This window comes from Marmota marmota, unplaced genomic scaffold, assembly GCF_001458135.2.
Source record: "Marmota marmota marmota unplaced genomic scaffold, marMar, whole genome shotgun sequence".
In the NCBI taxonomy this organism is placed as follows: domain Eukaryota; kingdom Metazoa; phylum Chordata; class Mammalia; order Rodentia; family Sciuridae; genus Marmota; species Marmota marmota.
Genome location: NW_026000241.1, coordinates 2089661 through 2101697, shown reverse-complemented (window position 1 = coordinate 2101697; position 12037 = coordinate 2089661). Strand labels below are relative to the sequence as shown.

The following is a 12037-nucleotide window of genomic DNA, read 5'->3' as shown; positions in this document are numbered from 1 at the left end:
AGAGAGAGAGAGAAAGGATCCACCTATTTGGCAAAGAGACCTCCGCGCGCAGCCAATGGCTGCGTCCAAGGGGAGGAGGGAGCTGGGCGAGCCGGGAGGGTGGGGAGAGCCCCCGGCAGTTGGAGACCAAAAACAATTTGCCCAATCGACAAGTTCACGTCTAATGAACAAGCAAAGTCCAGCAGTTATGAATTTTTCATTCCAGGCTCCCACTCGGGTCCATTTGGCAGTAGCCATCCAGCAAATTTGGGGGTGGTGGGGTGGGAGGAATGGGATTGAAGAAGACACAGAATTTTTTTTTAAGCCAGAAAAATAAATAAATAAAGGCCTGATTCCGGGCGGGCTGGCGGGCGGGAGCCCCAGAAGGCCTTGGGGAAGCAGCTGCGCCTTCTCTCTGTTTTGGTTTCAGTCTTTCTCTCAGGCCCGCACACTCTTTTTCTGGTTCTAGTTCTGTTCTTTTTCTTTCTTTTTCTTTCTTTTTTTTTTTTTTTAATTTATGGCTCACACAGGGGCGACTGGAAGTTTCTCTCCCTGGACACACACATACAACACACACACACACACACACACACACACACATGAGCCACGAGCCGGCAGTGCTATGAACAGAAAAGAAACAGCTCAGAAAGTGTCCCTGCCAGAGGCACCTCTGGGGCAGGACCCTGTGCCCAGGCGCAGCCACCCCTCGGCCCCCAGGTCTGACTGCTCCCAAGGCAGGAGCACTCCCAGACAAGGGGCCAGCACCCTGCGCCTCCCCCCTTCCCCAGCCCACACCCAGCCACGCACGCTCCATTAGTGGTGACGAGGGATGCCAACGCAGTGCAGCTCGGCTCTCGGAACTGCAACAGTTTATTAAAATAGCCTCCTGTCACAGCACTCCGCTGACAAGCACTACACGCAGCCACAAACACAACAGCCAGCCCCAGAGAGAAGCGACAAAGGAAGATGGACGGTACCTCTGAACAGAGGCATCTTACCGATGCCCACCCCCCACAAATGTTGAATTCTTTGCTTTCTCCAAATTTACCCTCTCTACTTAGTGGAAGGTTAGTTTTCTTAGCTGTCCCCATATCAATTCAGAGGAAAGGACCCAAAATAAAGTATAAGATGCAAAAGTGTACGGGAAACCCGAATGAAAGGGAGGGAACTAAGAGAGGACACGGTGAGATGGAAGCACACGGGCGCCATCAGGGAACTCCGACACCTGGGGAAACCAATCGCAGAGAAGAGACCCACCAGACAGGCCCCTGCTCCTGGTCCCCAACTCCAGGCCTTCCCCCATCAGGCCAGGAGGGTGAGAAGTGGTGGGAGGTGGAGCCCCCCTCCTTGGGGGATCTCTCCAGTGAGGGCTACGGGGCAGCCATGCCTTAGGCCTTAGAAACACAGTAAGAAGGAGACTGTTATGAAGGAAGGGAAAGCAGATGAGAAGGGCGTCCACGCAGACAGGGAGTGATCTGACCTGCTCAGCTCCAGCCATCCCTACAGCTTCCCTCTCCCCAAGCTCAACCCTCAGCTGGCAAAGGAAAAAAGGTCACTGCTCACTCGTGCCCCTTTCTTCCCGATCTGAAACCCTGCACTCAGTGGCCTTTATGTTCATCAGAAAGGTTCCCGGAAGAGCACCTGGGGTGTTCCAGAACAAAACATCCAGTACGGGGCTGGCACTGAAGCCTAACAATGGGAGAGGTGCCACCCGGCACCTGGGACCCCTCATCCTAAATGGCAGACTCAAGTGAAGGGAGCTCACAACTGACCCCAAGATAAACAGAGGTAACAGTGCAAGAGGCAGGTGCCCTCATGAACAGGCCGCTTAAGGTGTTGTTCAATAATTCATGTCCTGTTAATAACCAGCTTTGGTCCAATCAGCCAAGCACATTAGCTCAGCAACATAAGGTACGGAACCCTGCCCCTGCCTCTCCACCTTGAGAAAGCAATTTTACTCTCTAAAGTCAAGATGAGGCCATAAAAACTGCAAGTGAGTTTGTATTTGGCACAGGGGGTGTTTTCTGGTATTCTGATTATGCTAAATATCAGACATTGAACAGAAAATGGCCAGCATGAGTCTCCTGGTGAATCCTGGCATGTTCCTTTCCACAGACCACGGTGCTAGGTAAAAGAGATGTGCTTCACATGGGTTGAATCAGAATCTGGAGGTACAGCTGGATCAGGTTGGGCAAGGGAAGGGGGAGAACACATTCCCACAGCTGGGAGATGCCCATGGAAGGATCCGTGGAAATCTGGGAAACAGGATGGGGTGCAGGATTCATTCCATGGGAAGGAGGGATCAAAGGTTAGTGAACTGACAAAGAGATCTGACAGAGCAGTGGCTGAGGAGGGGCATCTCCAAGGATCCTCAGGGCCCATTTGCAGAGCCCTGCACAGGAGCAACAGGCCCCCTCCCTGTTTTGCTGGGGGGGGGGGAAGCGGGGGGGCCAAGGACAATTGTCAACCGTCCCTCTGTAGCTAGTGGCCATAACCTTGAAGGGGTAGGCAGAGGATCCTTAGGCAGCATTCTCTCTGATCCTACTCCCCGCAGGGCGGCCGTTCTGAAAGAACCGCACGGGGTATTCAGAATGCCTGGGAAGGGGAGAAGATCAGTCTCCCCTTAGAGTTGCTCAGGTTCCATTAGAAACACTTCAAGCACAGCCCCCGACAACTCCTCCTGCTGCTCCAAGGCCACTAGGGGTGGCCGCCAGCCCAGACACGCCCCTCAAGAGCCCCAGACAAAAGGGGACTGTCCCCCTTTTGTTAGGAGAGAGTCGTGGCTCCCGTTGGAAGATTACCTGTCCCTATCCCAGCCTCCTTCCTTTCTCCCCTCCACCCCCCTTCAGATCAGACCGCTCTGCACCCAGCACACAGGACCAAAGCCAAGACCGAAGAACCCTCAGATGAATCAGGGTTTCTCCAGGTCTGAGTCACGGCAAGAGTAAGGACTTGGGAGACTGAGGAAGTGAGGGGACTGGCAGGCCCCTGAGGGAAAGGAGGGAGGAAGGAGGGAAAGGGAAAGAGGGAAAAACAACCAACAGGAAAGGAAGCCAGTGATGCTAAGAGTGAGCAAAAAGGGAAACCCAAGACAACAGGGGAAAGAAAGAAAAGGAAGATTCTGGGGAAAAGGTACTTTCCCTATTTGAAAGAAAAATCCAGAAGCCAGAAATATGACTTTTGAAATTCACATGGGCTTTTCATTCTCCAAAAGGAATTTTTCTGCATTTGTGAAATAAAGGCCTTCCTCTTTTATTGTTGAGAATATAGAATTTGGCCATAAACATCAACAGTTTTCACGAAACAAGTCTCAAATACCCCTGCTGGCTTCAGCCATCATTAGGGGAAATGTGGGCCCCCCCCCCCAAAAAAAAAAAAAAGACTAAAGGAGCCACAGAGTTACAGAAAGAGAGGCAAAGGGCAAACCTGGAGAGAGAGAGAGAGCGCGCACCAAGCAGGGCCCAGAGCTACAAACAGAAAGGACAAGATGGAAGGGAAAGAGACAGCAGAGAAGGAAAAACAAGCAGGGAGAAGAGACAGAACAGGGTGCTGGGACGGGGCGAGGAAAGAAAACTAGCAAGGAAAACACTGATTCCAGAGGTGAAAAGGAAAAATACCACAAAATACAGTCCTGCCGACTGAGGCCTGGTGGGTTATTTGAAGGAAAATAGGAAAACATGTACAGCATCTCATTCAACATGTGTTAAAAATTCTTCAAGACAACAAAATAATTTTCTCAGCCTGAGACAAGTTCTACAACTGGTCGGTACCGGTACCTGCCAACAGCAAAACATTTAAAAGCACAAGAAGCTGTATTTCTAAAAACCAGGCCACTGCTAGGAGGGAGATATACATTTTTAAAACCCCATTTGTCCACAACATGCTGGTTTGGGGGCCCAGATTTATTCTTTCAGATCCTGGACACACAGGCCCAACTGATTTGGATAACTATACAGTTAGCACAAATAACTGACAAACTTACATTAAAAAATAACTAGATATTCCAGTATCTATATTACTATGGCATTGTCTGCAGACTCGGTGAGAAAAGATGAAGAAAAAATTTAAAGACCACAAATAGGGATCCAATAGTTTGCCCAGTTTCTGGCATTTTATAATCTAGCCTTGGTAAGAACCAAAAGAGGCCAGCCATCTTCATATCCCTGAAATCCCCCTCTTGTCCCATGATCGCTGCTTCATGGAAGGTCACAAGAAGGCAGTGGCCAGACTCATGGACACAGAAGGGAGGGGACTGTAGACAGGACTGGGCAGCTCAGCTCAGGATAGCAAAGGGAAGGGACCCAGCTGCTTATTCTAGAGGTGGGTGGGGCCTCCCCTCTGGGGCTCTTTCTCGGATAATGCATGGGAAGGGGCTCTACAGCCACAGCAAAACCACCCAAGAGTCTAGCAACACCAGTAATGGAAACCGGAAAAGGCACTTTTTGAGGAGACTCAGATAATTTGGACAAAGCGGGTTTTTGGCTGACTTGGGCCTGTTTTCCTCCACTCAGGAAAGGCGGCCACACAGTTCCTTGGAGAGCATCCTCAGGCTGGCTGAACGGATCTGCTCCACACCCCTATGCTGGGTCTAGCACTAGTTCCAGGCCTGTCTCAGAACCAGGCTGCACACTTCTCTCCTATATACTGTCCCCCTTTCCCCTGCCTTTCTCCTCCTGACTACACACCCGAGCGGTGGCCTGGGACTGGGCCAACAGGCAATCTCATTCTGGCTCCAAACGGCTCCCCTGCTCCGGGCACATCTCCCCTCACCCTCTTGGCACAGAACAGGCTAGGGTGAGAATGGGAGTGCTGGGGGAGACAATCTATTCTCTCCAGTAAGACTGGAAATTGTTTACTTTCATCTGGTTCCCTATGGGCAATGGGAAACAAAAACCCTAGTCTTTAATTCATTATTTAGCTTGCAACTTCCTTGTGTCACCAAATACAAGAAAAAGCCAGGAAGGCCAGGCCCTCTCCTCTAGCTGATGGGCTCTGTGGGGAGGAACCCTCTGCAGACCCTGTAGGACAGATGACAGCCAAGGGTTTCAAGGGTTAGGGTGCCGTTGAGCCTCACCAACTTAGTTGGCCTGGAAAGTGTTGTTCCACAGTGGCTCAGGGCCTGGGAAGAGGGAGGCACCCCACCGGCCAGCTTCACAACTCTCTCTAAAGAAGAACTGAAAAACCGACAAAAGGCGAGGGAAGGAAAGACCGGCACATGACAATGAGGTCTGTGCCCGGTGCACTGTGAAAATATCTGGAGGGTAAGAAAGAAGGCCAGAGCAAACGGCAAGGTGTTGAAACCACTGCGCCAGGCCCAGCAGCAAACCCTCTTATTCAGGAGGCTCGGGAGATCACAACTGTGACAAAATCTGAAGGGCAAGAGCCTTCCCAGCCCCTCTGCAGGAGGTCAGGGTCCATCCCCACACTGCCTGATTTTGCCTGTCACGTTTTCCCTGTCACAGGAGCAAGAGGCCAGAAGAGAGGAAGGGTTTCTCTGAGCCCCCTATGCGGAGCCCACTCTGATCTGCCAGCACCCTCAGCCCTGAGGGAGCCTCTTTCTTGCAGTTACTGCAGCAACAGGCAGAGCCCAGCTCTGGGATTTTCATTGCTCAAAGGTTCTGAGGAAGGTGGGTCACCCTGTCTGGGCAAGCAGCTTCCCCAAAATGTACAATTTGAGGAGTCAAAAGGATATTTTTCAATCCCTCAAAATGTACTGCTCCCCCAATTATTTTATTATCAGGATCAGAGCCAAGGAAATTCGAGAATCCTCATTTCGCTGGTGTCTGGCCCCTGCGGAGGCTGGCACCAGGCGCCTAGAGGAGCTGGATGGACGCGCCCACCCCTCAGCCGCTCTCCGTCCCCTCCCGGCTCCCTTTCTTTCTCACCCTCTCTCCCCCTCTGCGTCCTCCAGCTCCAACACAAACTGTTTGCACGGGAAGTCTCCCTCTATGACCCGATTCAGCACACACAAGAGAAAACTGTGGGCGACAGACCCAACGTCCTAACGAACTTGAGTTAATTAATGCTGAGGAAGAAAAGCAGCGCCCTCGCTCTGTTGAATCACGGTTCACTAGCCCTTTCAGTGTGCTGTGGGTGGAGGAAAAAAAAAAGAGGCTTTTTGGTTCAAATATTTTTGGGGGGCGAAGAGAAAACAAAAACACCACAGAAGGGCCGTGGAGGGCGATGCTGTCAGTACCTGCCCGAGGAACAGAGGCAAAGAGAGGGAGCTGGGCGAGGGCAGCCGCCCGTCTTCTCTGGGCACTTTTGGCCTGAGCAGTTCTGGGAATACGGAGGAGCGAAGGGAAAGGGAGGGGATTACCGATGGCTCAGGCCTGTTCAAATAAACCGCTCCAAAAATCATGTTGTCAGACTATAAGATACATACTTTCTAAAAAAAAAAAAAAGTCTAAACCCAACAACTCAATTTGAATAGAGCCGTGAAAATGTTTTAACAGTGCAGAAAACTGAAGTATGGATGGCAAGCATACAAAAAATTAAAGTGTGCAGAAAAAAAAAAAGAGGTGGCAATCAGCAGGGCAGGAAGACAGCTGCAATTTTGCTTTCCAGATGTTGACAGCAAAATGTAATTGGCAAGTAAGTTCCCCCTTACCACTTCTTATCCTTCAGTCCTGAGATTTTAAAATCCTACATTTACACCTACGTCTACAAGTGGTTTCTAGGCATTCCACACATGTGGACAGGTCAGGAAGCCTCAGCACCACACGCCTGCCGAGCTTTTTTTATCAGACCACTAATTTTTACAAGCCCTCCCACTATTCGGAGCAGGGAGGATTTAGGGAAACAGGCTGGAGGACATTTTAATTTTTATTTTTATTATTATTTTGTAAAGCAAGGCCTTTTCTTTACCTTTGAGGCCAGGGCTTCTGCTTTTTAAAATAAACTTTCTAACATAAGTGTGGAGTATATAAAAAGAAGAGTGCACCCATTGTAAGTGTGCCTCTTGATACATTTCCACAAAGAGAACACACCCATGCAACTCCACCCAGATTAAGAAATAAACATTTTCAGCACCGTTGAACAGGCCTTAAAATTTTAAGCTATAGAGTTCCCCTAATTTATATGCTTTAGAAATAGCTCTGCTAAGTACAAGTAGCATCAACTGTGAACACCTATGTGCACAGCCGTGTTATAGAGCAGCATGTGCCACTCATGTGAACCACAGATATGTGTGGGGGAAAGAAGCCCTGATAACCCTCCCTGCTGCAGAAGGGTTCCCTGTCTCTTTCTCAGTGCCTGCCCAACTCTGATCCCATCAACAGGGCAACCAACTGTACAGCGGGTTTAGCAGACTAGCAGGGCATGTGTGGGGGACAATCAGGACCCATGGAGCTGAAAGCCAAACAGCCTAGTGACTGAGGGGATCTCACCCTGCCTGCAAGCAGGAACTGAGGTGGGGGCCTCAGTATGTAGGTCAGAAGGGAAAGTGACTGCAGAGCCAGGGGTTCTGGAGGCCAGTGTGAGAACCAACAGAGCTGGCTGCCCTGGTCCAGGTCCACAAGACCCCTACAAGATGATGAAGGGGAGTGGGGTGCTTAGAAAGAAGGGGATAGAGGAAGAGGTGGGCAGCAGCAGCCTAGGCCCCAGGGTCCTGAGCCGAGCCGCCTCTCAGACGGGAGCTGAACCCTGGTCCGCCTACCCCTTCCCTGGCTCAAGCCCCAGATGGCTCCCCCCTCACTTTCACTAGCACTAAATTTACTTTATAATTTTAAAATTAAATTTTAAAAAAAGCAGGAAAGAGAAAGCACTAAAGGCAAAATACCTCCCACAATATCTCTCCAAGGAAGGGGAAAAAAGTTTCTGCTTATGTAAAACGACAAATGCAAGGGATCGCTGAAAAGTCTAAGCACTGAATAACAAGGAAAATATGAGAGAAACACATTTAATTAAAAACACCTGAAGCAAATAAATAAATAACTCCCTCTGCAACTTGCAGGCACTGCACAGCCACTGGCGCCTGTGGGCAGGAGCCCCTGCCCCCACTTGTTGCCTACTTTCCCCTTTCCTTTCTCACAGGGAGCCTCCTCTTTCCCAGGCTCTTTGGAGGCCCCTTTTTCCTTCCAAGTGATGTACCCCACACCTGGAGGAAGACCCAAGACGTTCATCTATCTCACCCACCAGGAGCAGCTCTCTGCAGCCCTGTTAGAAAGCCCCTTCCCCAATTCCCACATCTCTCCAAGCAGCACCCCTGGACCCTGCTCTTCCTCTCAGATCTGGGCCTTGTGGACACTGTGGGAGAGGTGATGCCAGGCCCAGCCCAGCGGTCAGCTCTGTCCCCTACTAAGCACACAGGGCTGCCAAGGCAGGCTCTCCAGGACCACATCTTCTTTTCCTAATGCATATGGAGACTAGGAAAAAAGAACTACTGGCTTAATTTAAAATATGACAAGGGGCTGGGCACAGTGATGCACGCCTATATTCCCAGCAACCAGGGAGGCTGAGGCAGGAGGATAGAGAGTTTGAGGCCAGGGTGGACAACTTAGTGGAGGGGGGATCCTGTCTCAAAATAAAATAGACTGGGGATATAGCTCAGTGGTAAAGCACCCCTGAGTTCAATCTCCAGGATCAAAATATAGAATAAAATAAGACAAGGGATCTAAGCCCTCAGAGTGGTTGATCTTTAGAAATACTTGATCCCTTTTTCTTTTTTTCTTTTTTTTTGGGGGGGGGATGGGGATGTGGGTGAGCTTGAGGCGGCTTCCCCGCACTCTGGGTTTGACTCTCCCACCAGCCGGCCGCCTGGGAAACGCGCCCTCGGCTGGCATCGAGGTACCAGAGCCCGGCTCCTTTCTTCCTTTCTTTCTTTTTTAAATCGCTCTAGTAGAAGCCAGGCAGTGGGTCAGGGCCCAGAAGCGGGGGAGGGTTGGAGGGTTGTCTCCAACTCGGGGAGAAGAACAACCGGCCGCAAGTTTCCCAGCTTGTGCCAGTTTGGGGATTTGCGAATCAGACCGGAGCGAAGGGAAAGGCGGGTGAGGGAAAAAGCCGGCATTAAAACTAACCAGCTCCCGGGAGAAGCGCTCTTTCCGCTTTTAAATAAGACAATGCCGAATGGAAAGGAGAGAGGAGAGACGAGTTATTTCTCACTCTTTAATTATTCCAATGCTTAGCATTATTTTAAAAAAAAACCACACACATTAGCCAGTGATATATTCTAACCCTCAACAAAGCTGGTATTTTTCTCTGATTACAGACCTTGCAGTGGCAAACCCGGGCTCCGACGATAGAGGCAGCGCAGAAGCGCGCTCCTAAATGAGACACAATTTTATTAAAATCATAACAATTCTTTGCATTTCTATAGCGCCTTTTCAGCCTCAGAGGTCCCGAGTGCCTGATGCCCGGTTCTACCCGGGAATCAGCCACAGCAGGCTTGGTCCGGGCAGGCGAGGATGGCCATCTCCCGAGTGCCACCCGAACGTACATAACGCCCCCCTTTTTAAACAGCCTGTTTCTATCAGTCAGCCTCTGTCTCGCATGCTTTTTTTTTTTTAAGTAATAAAAACTCCTTTAAATTAAAAAAAATGTTTTTAAAGAAAAGGGAAGAAAGGCTCGAAATATAAGCGGGGGAAGAGGGAAGGAGCTAAGTGTTGTCTGGGAGCTGGGAGTGGAGCGGAGGAGTCTGCAACCTGGATGGGTCGCTCTGGGTCCAGGGTGCAGGGCCCCCTTCACCTCCCCGGGTGCAGCTGGGGCCGGCTGAGTCACGTGCACGTGGAAAAGCAAATGGACCTAACACCACCAAAGCGCACTGAAGTAATTCGGGTTTTGAGAAGACGGTTACAACCGACTTCCGAAGGGACCGGAGGCCCCAGGGCACTTTCTCTGAATGCCCCGGGGCGGCTCCCGGGCCTTCGGGACACCGGCTTCCTCCTCCAACAGGTTAAGTCGGGTCCGCTGGACGCACAAGTTTTCTGGCCGCCGCACCCCCCGCCCATTTTTCCTCCTCTCCCTCTGGCCTGCCCCGGGAGTCCCACCGCAGCGCTGCTAGCCCTGGGTAGGGCGGCCTCGGCGCCCCAAATTCAATTAGCTACCTCCGAAAGGCAAGGCGGTGTTGGTCGGAGGGGATTTAGGGGAAAATTTTTAAAAATGTTCTTTAAGGCTTCGCATCTCCGGCGTCCTGAAGGCAGGACGAGGGAAGCGCATTTTCTGCCACTTAGTCACATTTCTTCCGGGTTCTCGCTGGACGCCAAACGCCCCCAAACTCAGCCAACCCTGCAAACCAACAATACTCNACGTCGGACTCTGGACCGGGGAGCCCAGACACTTGGAGGGAATCGCAGCGGGAATCGCCGCCACCGCGTCCCTATCCAAAACCTCCACGGGGGCTCAGGACGGCCGCAGGAGGGAGAGTGCGCCTGGGCGGCCCTGGACCCCACCTCGTGCGCCCACATCCGAGTCCCTTCCGGCCGCGGCCTTCGGAGTTTGAAACCGCAGGCGCCCCAGAGCCCAAACCAGGCCAGCCCTTCACGCTGCGGGCGCAGGTGTCTTCTTAGGGGGAGTCACTTTGGGGGATTGCTGAGAGGGATTCAGCCGCCCCCCAGGCAGTAGGGAGCCGCCCCGCGCGCGAGAGGCCTGGAGGACAAAAATGGAACCCCCAAAGGCCTATGGCAGCAGGAGGGCTCATTCTGGGGCCTCTGACGAGAACAAATGGTTGAAGGCCTCGCTTATTACCGCTGCCCCTTCGCGCTCGTTCTCTTTCCCCTCACCTGCCCGCGAGGTCTATGGTCCGGCACTGCCCACTCAACTCTCGGTGAGACTCGGCCTGAGCGCCCTGGGGTGCGCCACAGGCGCTTCCCACATCCGGGGCCTCGAAGCACTGCTTCCCGCCTTTTTGCTGCCGCGCACGCGCACCATCCGCTCGTAGCCAGGAGGTTCCCTAGTGCCCCATGCTCCAGGACTTCTACACCATCGAGGGTTGTGTTGTTCCCTCCATCCCGCGGTGCGCGGTGCGCGGTGCAAGTGGCAGCCGCAGTGTGCGACCACGTTCTGTGGAGTGGAAAGCTGAAGGCCCTCTTCCGGCCTGGGCCCAAGGGAGGCATCCCCGCCACCCCCAGCTCCGCGTGCACTCCCCAGTCTTGAGCCAGTTGTAGCAATGGGTCCAGGAAATGCCACGCGCTAAGAGAACACCCGGGAGGCTATAATGAAAGAAGCCTGTGGGCGGCGGGCACCTGTCAAGGGGCACAAGCTGGGGCTAGCACACTTCCCCGGAGGCATGTCTTTGCCTGGGTATGCACAGGCACGTGGAGTAGTGCCCTTTCAGAGTGGGGTGGGGGCTTCAGGTCAATGTGCAGAGCAGCCCATCTCCTCCCCTCAAGGCGCTCTGAGACACAGAAGACCGTCTGACTTTCTTCAGCAGGGTTAGGACATTGAAGCTCTATGGTTGGGCATTGGGGCACTCTGGGAAGTCCTGGGACACCCTTCCCCACCTTCGCTCGCCAAGCGCTTCTATTTTAAGACGTCTCCCACCCCTCCAAAACCCACCCACACTCACTCCCGAAGTCCGTGGCACACGCTCAAGGAACCCGCCTCCACGCCTGCGGCGCACCTTAGGGGAAGGCCAGGAGCGCTAGAAGCAAATTCCCGAGCGGCCAAGCTGGACCCAGGGGGGCAAGTGGAAATTTCGCCCGGGGTTGTTGGGGGGGGGCGTTAAATGGCCTCTTTGTGGAGAACTGCGAGCTGTCACTCAGGATTAATTTAAGCAGCAACAGCAAACACCAAAAAGCAACGTCTAGCCGCCAGCACCCACCCCCGCGATTGTGTTTCGGGAAGGGCTGCGGGATTTGGCGGTGCAGTCCCGCCCTTCAGGAGAAGGGGTCTCGGTCTTTACAAACGTGGGGCGTCCGCAGTAGGAGGGGGGGAACTTCTCCTGCCTCGCCCCACCTCCCTGCCTAGCAAAATGGGTTTTGAAGGTTTGGTAGGAAACCTACTGGGGGTGTTAAAAATCCAAGTATAAAAAGTGGAGCGGGAAGGGCGAGGGGAGCAGTGTGTGTGTGTGTGTGTGTGTGTGTGCTGTCTCTTATACACAATATTTATATAAGAGACAGTG

General features: G+C 52.4%; 1 protein-coding gene across 2 annotated transcripts in view; it reads right to left on the bottom strand.

Annotated features, from left to right (window-relative positions):
- The window catches only part of Nfix (nuclear factor I X), a 79780-nt gene extending 69064 nt beyond the window's left edge, over positions 1-10716 (bottom strand). For both annotated transcript variants that reach the window (XM_048795279.1, XM_048795278.1), the window contains exon 1: positions 10698-10716. The gene's annotated coding sequence lies outside the window, so the exon portion shown is untranslated. The remainder of the gene's footprint in view (positions 1-10697) is intronic.
- Between the last annotated feature and the right edge of the window lie 1321 nt (positions 10717-12037).